The sequence below is a fragment of the Mustelus asterias genome, chromosome 4, assembly GCF_964213995.1.
Source record: "Mustelus asterias chromosome 4, sMusAst1.hap1.1, whole genome shotgun sequence".
Classification (NCBI taxonomy): domain Eukaryota; kingdom Metazoa; phylum Chordata; class Chondrichthyes; order Carcharhiniformes; family Triakidae; genus Mustelus; species Mustelus asterias.
The window spans coordinates 6,397,270-6,405,863 of NC_135804.1; the positions used below are offsets into that span (position 1 = coordinate 6,397,270).

Sequence of the window (8,594 nt, forward strand, 5' to 3'; positions counted from 1 at the left end):
GTATTTCATAGCAGGATCAGAATAATGCATTTAAGTATTCTGCTTGGATCAGGTATTCTAAGGGATGGAAGAGTGATTGCTTTTGACTTTTTTTGTCAACCACTCCAACCATATGGGTGGCACAGTGGCACAGTGGTTAGCAGCACTGCCTCACAGCGCCAGGGACACGAGTTCAATTCCAGCCTCGAGTGACTATCAAATCCAGAGTGCAATTGTGAAGGGCTGAGGCACCTTGGGGTACTGTACACAAATCATTGAAGGTGGTGCTGCAGGTTGAGAAGGCAGTGAATAATGCATTTATGATCCTGGGCATTGTATGTAGAGTGGGCGGCACGGTGGCACAGTGGTTAACACTGCTGCATCACAGTGCTAGGGACCCGGGTTCAATTCCCGGCTTGGGTCACTGTCTGTGTGGAGTCTGCACGTTCTCCCCGTGTCTGCGTAGGTTTCCTCCGGGTGCTTCAGTTTCCTCCCACAGTCCAAAGATGCGCTGGTTAGTTGCATTGGTCATGTGAAATTCTCCCTCAGTGTACCCGAACAGGTGCCGGAGTCTGGCGGCTAAGGGATTTTCACAGTAACTTCATTACTGTGTTACACTGATAAATAAAACTAAACTTAAATTACAGGAGTAAGGAGGTTTTGATTTTAAAAATTGTAAAATACCGTTAAAAGTTAAAGTTCATTTATTCGTCACAAGTAGGCGCTGTGAGGCAACAGTACTCACCACTGTGTCACCGTGGGGTTAGAATGTAGCCAGTGACTCTGTATTGGATGTAATGTGACCAATGGTAACAAGATGTAAGGGTCAGCTGACCCAGTAAACGATGGAATCAATGACAGAATGATGTAATAGTCAGTTGACCAGCTAACTCACTATAAATAAGAACCTGTGTGGAATTGAAGGGAGCTTGGAGAGGCCCAGGACAAGGCCCCAAGTTTGGAATAATTAAGTTTCTTTACTGAACCCTTTCTTTGATTTATAAGTTGAGTAAGTTTTGTTATATTTTCATTATCTGCATTTGGAGAGTTCCTTCTGAAAAAACAGTTGGCTCATGTCAACTGGAGATTTGTCCCAAATTGCGGGCACCATACTTCAGGAACGGTGTGCAGGCATGAAAGAGGGTGAAGAAAAGATTCACCCGAGGGATCGTAGGGGTGTGGATCGATCAGAGAAGCTGGTGTTTCTCCTGAGAGAAGAGGTGGTTAAGGTGAGATTTGATAGAGGTGTTAAAGATCATGAGGAATCGCGACAGGGTAGAGAGGGAGAAACTACTCCCAATGGCAGAATGGTGAGAATACTGATACAGACTGAATGGGGAAAGAACCAAAGGACACACAAGGAAAACTTTGTTTTACAGGTTTAAGATCTGTCCATTGCCCTGAGAATGTGTATGGGGCAGATTCAATCCTGTTTTTCCAATGGGAATTGGATAATTGACTGAATAGAAATATTTTGTGGGGCTACACAGAAAACACTGTCAGGGAGACGTTGTAATGAATAGCTCCCCTTTTGCGCTGTACCCCTTCTACGATTCTACTTTCACACCCAAAGCACTTAGGTCTAAGTAATTCATAGCAGTTTGATAAAACTATTTGGCTTACTTGGTCATTTAAGAGTCAACCATATTGCTATGGATCTGGAATCATATATCCCAGCAGATTTCCTTCCCTAAAGGACATTAGTGAACCAGATGGATTTTTACAACAATGGTTTCATTATCACCATTACTGATTCTGAGCATTCCTATTTTATGCATTGAATTTAAATTCCATCAGCTGCTGTGGTGGGATTTGAACCTGGGTCTCTGGAGCATCAGTCCGGGCCTCTGGATTGCTTGTTTAATGATATTACCATCACACTACCACAGCACAATCGCACCACCGCTTTCTCAAGGTCAACTAGGGATGGGTAATAAATGCTGGCTGAGACAGTGAACCCCACGCCCAGTGAAAGAATAAATAAAGGAGAGAAAAATGCTTTTTCTTGGCTCTGAGCCCATGTTGTGGATCGCGAACGGTCTCAAATCACATGGAGGATGTTTGAGGCTGAGCTAGGACAGTTGCAAAGATGTTAATACTCTCATGTTGAAAAAAAGCTGCATTAATAATCAAAAGTTAATGGACAGCATTAAATGAAAAGTTGTTCTCAAGAAAAACTCCTGGGAAATTCTTTTGCATAAATATCGCCTGCACAAAGTAAAACAGTTGGAGCCTCTGAAATTCATTACCATTTTTATTGCAGTAGTCCATTTTTATGCAATTGACTTCGATGTAGCACTGACCTTGCAAAGTGAAAATATGAATCCTTTTATTTTTATATGCAGATACCTTTTATTATTACTTTCCCAACTCACTGAAATTTGATTAGGGCTTCAGATATACGTGAATCCAGGTTTTTTTTTCAGGTTCTGCTTTTGTGACTCTGTTTTCTCATGTTCTCATCCTCTCTATAAGAGCTTAGAATCATAGAGTCATAGAATCCCTACAGTGCAGAAAGAGGCCATTCGGTCCATCATGTTTCAGTCTCATCAGGAGAGACTGAGTAGACTGGGGCTATACTCATTGGAATTCAGAAGAATGAGGGGAGATCTTATAGAAACATGTAAGATTATGAAGGGAATAGATAAGATAGAAGCAGAGAGGTTGTTTCCACTGACAGGTGAAACTAGAACTAGGGGGCATGGCCTCAAAATAAGGGGAAGCAGATTTAGGACTGAGTTGAGGAGGAACTTCTTCACACAAAGGGTTGTGAATCTGTGGAATTCCCTGCCCAGTGAAGCAGTTGAGGCTACCTCATTGAATGGTTTTAAGGCAAGGATAGATACATTTTTGAACAGTAAAGGAATTAAGGGTTATAGAGAGTGGGCGGGTAAGAGGAGCTGAGTCCACGAAAAGATCAACCATGATCTTATTGAATGGCGGAGCAGGCTCGAGGGGCCAGATGGCCTGCTCCTGCTCCTAGTTCTTATATTTGCACCAACAACAATCCCTCCCAGGCTCTATTCCCATAACCTCACGCATTTACCTTGACACTAAGGGGCAATTTAGCATGGTCAATTCACCTAACCTGCACATGTTTGGACTGTGGAAGGAAACTGGAGCACCCGGAGGAAACCCACACAGACACAGGGAGAATGTGCAAACTCCACACAGACAGTGATCCGAGGCCGGAATTGAACCCGGGTCCCTGGTGCTGTGAGGTAGCAGCGCTCACCGCTGTGCCACCATGTCGCCTGGGGATGGTTGAATACTCCCCTGCGACAGTCAGTGTTCATTCCACTGGCTTGAGTCAGGTCTACAATGATGTTGCAGTGGTGAATGGCTGCTTTGTTCAGACTGGAGGAAGATATGTAGTGAGCATCCCGAGGGGTCAAAACCAGGAACGCAGCTTTCCTTGACATATATTATTGACTGAAACTTGGGTGCATGAACCACGATTACGAAGCTTTGTGATCTCTGAAGAGGATAGTGATAGATTTCAATAACATAGGGACGGCACGGTAGCACAGTGGTTAGCACTGCTGCTTCACAGCTCCAGGGACCTGGGTTCGATTCCTGGCTTGGGTCACTGTCTGTGTGGAGTTTGCACATTCTCTTCGTGTCTGCGTGGGTTTCCTCCGGGTGCTCCGGTTTCCTCCCACAGTCCAAAGATGTGCGGGTTAGGATGATTGGCCATGCTAAAATTGCCCTTAGTGTCCTGGGATGCATAGGTTAGAGGGATTACTAGGTAGGGATATGGGGGTAGGGCGTGGGTGGGATTGTGGTCGGTGCAGACTCGATGGGCCGAATGGCCTCTCTCTGTGCTGTAGGGTTTCTAAGATAAGCATGCAGGTGGAATGCCTGGCGTGTGGCAGGTTGTTCACCTTGCTGACTGAGTTCTTATTTTCTATATTTTCATAAAATTAAACTTTCTTCTTTTGGTTTCTCCCATTTTGCTTGGGGTTGCCACAATACTGGTTGGACACCCCCTCTTCTCCTATCAGAATGTTTGCATGAATTACAACAATTATTCATTTCCATTCTGGCACAAAATTAAAAGCGGCCCAACCACGGCTTAAGAAACAGAAATTAGGGATAATATTAAATCCAAGGAGGAGAGAGATAAAATTGCCAGAAGAAAGCAGCAAAAGTCTGAGGATTGGGACCATTTTCGCATTCAGCAAATCAAGACAAACAAACTTGAGCAAGAGGGGGAAAATAGAGTCTGAGAATAAAATTTCATGGAGCACAGAAATTGCCCTTTTTTTTCCTTAATTCATGGGACATGGGCGTCGCTGTCTGGCCAGCATTTATTGCCCATCCCTCGTTGCCCTTGAGAAGGTAGTAGTGAGCTGCCTTCTTGAATCGCGGCAGTCCACGTGCTGTGGGTTGACCCACAACACCATTAGGGAGGGAATTGCAGGATTTTGACCCAGCAATTACGGAGGAACATTGATATATTTCCAAGTCGGGAGGGTGAGTGGTTTGGAGGGGAACTTGCAGGAGGTGATGTTCCCATGTATCTGCTGCCCTTGTCCTTCTAGATGGAAGTGGTCATAGGTTTGGAAGGTGCTGTATCAGGATCTTTGGTGAAAAGCTTCGATAAATATGTGAAGAGAAAAAGATTAGTATCGACAAATGTAGGTTCCTTACAGTTAGAAGTTAGGAAAATTATAATGGGAACAAAGAGATGGCAAAAGAATTGAACACATACTTCGGTTCTGTCTTCACAAAAGAGGGCACAAGTAATCTCTCAGAAATGTTAGGGAACCAAGGGCCTAGTGAGTGGGTGGAATTGAAGGAAATCAGCATTAGCAAGAAAAGGGTGCTGGGGAATTTAATGGGGTTGAAGGCCGATGAATCACCAGGGCCTGATAATCTACATCCCAGAGTACTAAAGGAAGTGAACCTGGAAATATTCCATGCATTGGTGGTCATCTAAAATTCTACAGACTGTGGAACAGCCTCTATAAACTGGAGGGTGGCAAATGTAACGCACAATTTAAAAAAGGAGGGAGGGTAAAAAGGGTGTATTGCAAACCAGTTAGCCCAATATCAGTCGTGGGGAAGATCTAGAGCCTATTATAAAAGGTGTGATAACAGAACATTTGGAAAGCATTAACAGGTCTGGATAAAGCTGGCATGGGTTATGAAAGGCAAATCATGTTTAACCAGTCCACTGGAGATTTTTGAGTATGTAACTAGTAGAATGAACAAGAGAGAAATAATGGATGTGGTGTATTTTGATTTTCAGAAGGCTTTAGATAAGATCCTTCATAAGGAGGCAATATATTGGCATGGAACAAGAAATTGTTGACAGACAGGAAACAGAGTGGGAATAAATGCGACTTTTTCTGAGTGGCAGGCAGTGACTGGTGGAATATTGCAGTGATCAGTGCTTGAGCCCCAGCTGGTCACGATGAGGGAACTGTGTACCTTTAAGAGTTTTTTTAAAAAAATCATGTTCTCTGTAGCTCACAGCCTTAGCTGATTTGATTTGATTTGATTTATTATTGTCACATGTATTAACATACAGTGAAAAGTATTGTTTCTTGTATGCTATACAGACAAAGCATACCATTCATAGAGGAGGAATGGAAAGAGTGCAGAATGTAGTGTTACAGTCATAGCTAGGGTGGAGAGAGAGATCAACTTAATGCAAGGTAAGTCCATTCAAAAGTCTGACAGCAGCAGGGAAGAAGCTGTTATTGAGTCGGTTGGTACGTGGTCTCAGACTTTTGTATCTTTTTCCCGATGGAAGAAGGTGGAAGAGAGAATGTCATTGTTGTCGGCTGTCTACGAGAGTCCTTGTATTGCTCCTTAAGTGGCTTAAATGGGGGTTGTTCACTTTTACTCTGGGATGTTTATGACTCTGCATTGTTAGGAGAAAAACTGGTTGGCAGGTTAGGTGACAAGAGTTCTTTTGTTTTCAGTTTGAGCTGCTGTTTTAGTTTGAGATTTCGTTTTAGAAGGGGCATCAAACTGAAAGGAGGTCTCTCTTTCTCCCTGGTTTGGGAAATTCTGCTGGTCATCTAGAGGCAAGGTCTTGCCTTTCTGAAGGGGGGATATGCTGTCGGTGCCTTACCTAGAGTCCCTGGTGTTTTGGGAAGCTGTTCTGACTTCAAACCATTCTGAGTCTATCCAGAGAAATGCCGACTTCATCCAAAGGACTCAAGTCCAGTGTCATGTGAGCATTAGTCTTTGCTATGTTAAACCTGTGAAAAGGGTCTTTTGTCTATGGGATTAGTTTGATTGGAACACATTAGATATATTTGTTAAGGGTTATACATTGTAGTGGTTCTTTTGTTTCTTGTTTGAAATTGATAAGAGTTCTTCCTAATTTTCTTACTATACATGTTAACTACATTCTTTAATAAACTTTGTTTGATAAAAGCTTCCTAGTGGGTCATTTGTATCATACCTGAAGTGAAACATATCATGCTTCTCCTAGCCAAATTCAAGATGCAAAACTTATGATTCAGGCAGGCTCCATAAAATACTCTGGAGTTTCTGACCTGAGCCATAACAGAACCAAATGTAACATTTCCAAGTTTGCTGATGACACAAAACTGGGCAGAATTGTGAGTTGTGAGGAGGATGCAAGGAGGCTTCAAAGTAATTTAGATAATTTGAGTGTGTGGGTGAACACACGGCAGGTGCAGTACAACATGACTAAAGGTGAAGTTATACACTTTGGTGTGAAAAAACAGAAAGGAAGAATATTATTTGAATGGTATATATTGGGAAGTATGGATGTACAAAGGGATCTGGGTGTTCTTGTACCAATCAATGAAAGCCGAGAGGCAATTGCAGCAAGCAATTCGGAAGAAAAGTGCTATGTTGGCCTTGATTGCAAGAAGATTTGAATTCGGAAGTAGAGATGTCTTACTGCAGTTATCAGGCCCTTGGTGAGACTTTGACTGTTAAAGGCGTAGAGACTCCCAATCAGAGTCCATTTTCCAACTTTTCTCTCACACTGTATAAATTGTTGTTTCTTCTTATACAGGTATTATTGGGAAGGGTCCTGATGAGTGCAAGAAGAAAAGTCTCGACATGACTCTTTTTTCAACAATACTCAAGTTTAGTACGACAGGAAAACAAATGCTGATCTCCCTGAATTATTCTCAGTTGGGTGAGACACTGAAGATGATAATCTAATTCATAGCACACATAGATGATTTGATGGGGCTCTTGGGTGGATGAACTTATCTTTGTGTATTTTACGATCAGGGCAAATTAAGATTAAATCTGGATATACAATCAATTGATTATAATCTTTGACCATAGGAGAAAAAGAAGATAAAGAAATACGCATGGACATTAAAATGGAAAAGCAAAATAATGCAGATGCTGGAAATCTCACATAAAAACAAACAATGCTGGAAATTCTTAGCAGTCCATCTGTGGAGAGAGACAGAGCTACTGGCCGGGATTTTCCAGCCCCGACATGGGCGGGCATTGTTGCAGGCGGGACGGGAAAGTTTTGGAGATCTGTAATGGCTCTCCAACTTTTCCGTCCCAACCTGCGATGATGACTGCCCTTTCGGGGGCCTGAAAATCACACCCAACACTTCAGATCCATCACCTTTCATCATTTCTTCCTCAGTTCTGTTTTTATTGGACATTATAATGAGCTGGGTTATTCCCTGGTCCATAGTTAGGGACAAAAGAGCGCACACTGTAATCCATTGAGATGATCGCAATTATCACATCCCACAGGAATGTTCAATCTCCAGACGTTATTACAACTTCTTCTTGAATTAGTGTAATCAGCCTTCATTCTCTGTCATGACAATCCATTCAATATAGTCATCATCTTCTGGCAAGATTATAGATATGCCCTCTTGATGTAGAATGTGTGGCCATTAAACCCATTGATGTTTACCTTGCGTTATATTCTTTGTGATCTTGAAAGCTTCTATAAAACAGTTGTGACCCTCCTATTGCTTCGAAGTTTACAGCACGTGCGACACAAAGGCAGGGTTCAATTCCCCCTCAGGTCCTGAGCGTGACTTCACAGGGTGGACAGGCTCAACTGCTCTGTGTCTGGTGTTTATTTATCCCAATGTCGGCTAACTCTATTGGTATAGTTGGCACAGTGGCACAGTGGTTAGCACTGCTGCCTCACAGCTCCAGGGACCTGGGTTTGATTCCTAGCTTGGGTCACTATCTGTGTGGAGTTTACACGTGTCTGCGTGGGTTTCCTCCGGGTGCTCCGGTTTCCTCCCACAGTCTGAAAGACGTGCTGGTTAGGTGCATTGACCATGCAAATTCCCCCTCAGTGTACCCGAACAGGTGCCGGAGTGTGGCTACTAGGGGATTTTCACAATAACTTCATTGCAGTGTTGTAGAAAGCCTACTTGTGACTAATAAATAAACTTCACTGAACTTTTTTTACTTTATATTTTTCCATATGGGACAGTGATGTGAAGCCAGTCTGGCTCTTGGATAACACAATCATGGTCAGGATGTACACTAACCAGAGCACACCCTTCCTCACACTGGCAGGAAGGCAAATTGTGCTGTAACATTATCCATGGAATAAATCAGAAAGTGAAACTCTGTGCGGGCTGCCTTTGTGTTGTACTCTGATACACATCTCAGAGCCCTGATGG

General features: G+C 43.0%; 1 long non-coding RNA gene across 1 annotated transcript; it reads left to right on the forward strand.

Moving 5' to 3' along the window:
• The first annotated feature begins 855 nt into the window (after positions 1-855).
• LOC144493189 (uncharacterized) lies at positions 856-7,862 on the forward strand. The gene is made up of 3 exons (XR_013497682.1): positions 856-1,208; positions 6,986-7,111; positions 7,267-7,862. It is a non-coding gene; the product is annotated as an uncharacterized LOC144493189 (long non-coding RNA).
• The last annotated feature ends 732 nt before the right edge of the window (positions 7,863-8,594 follow it).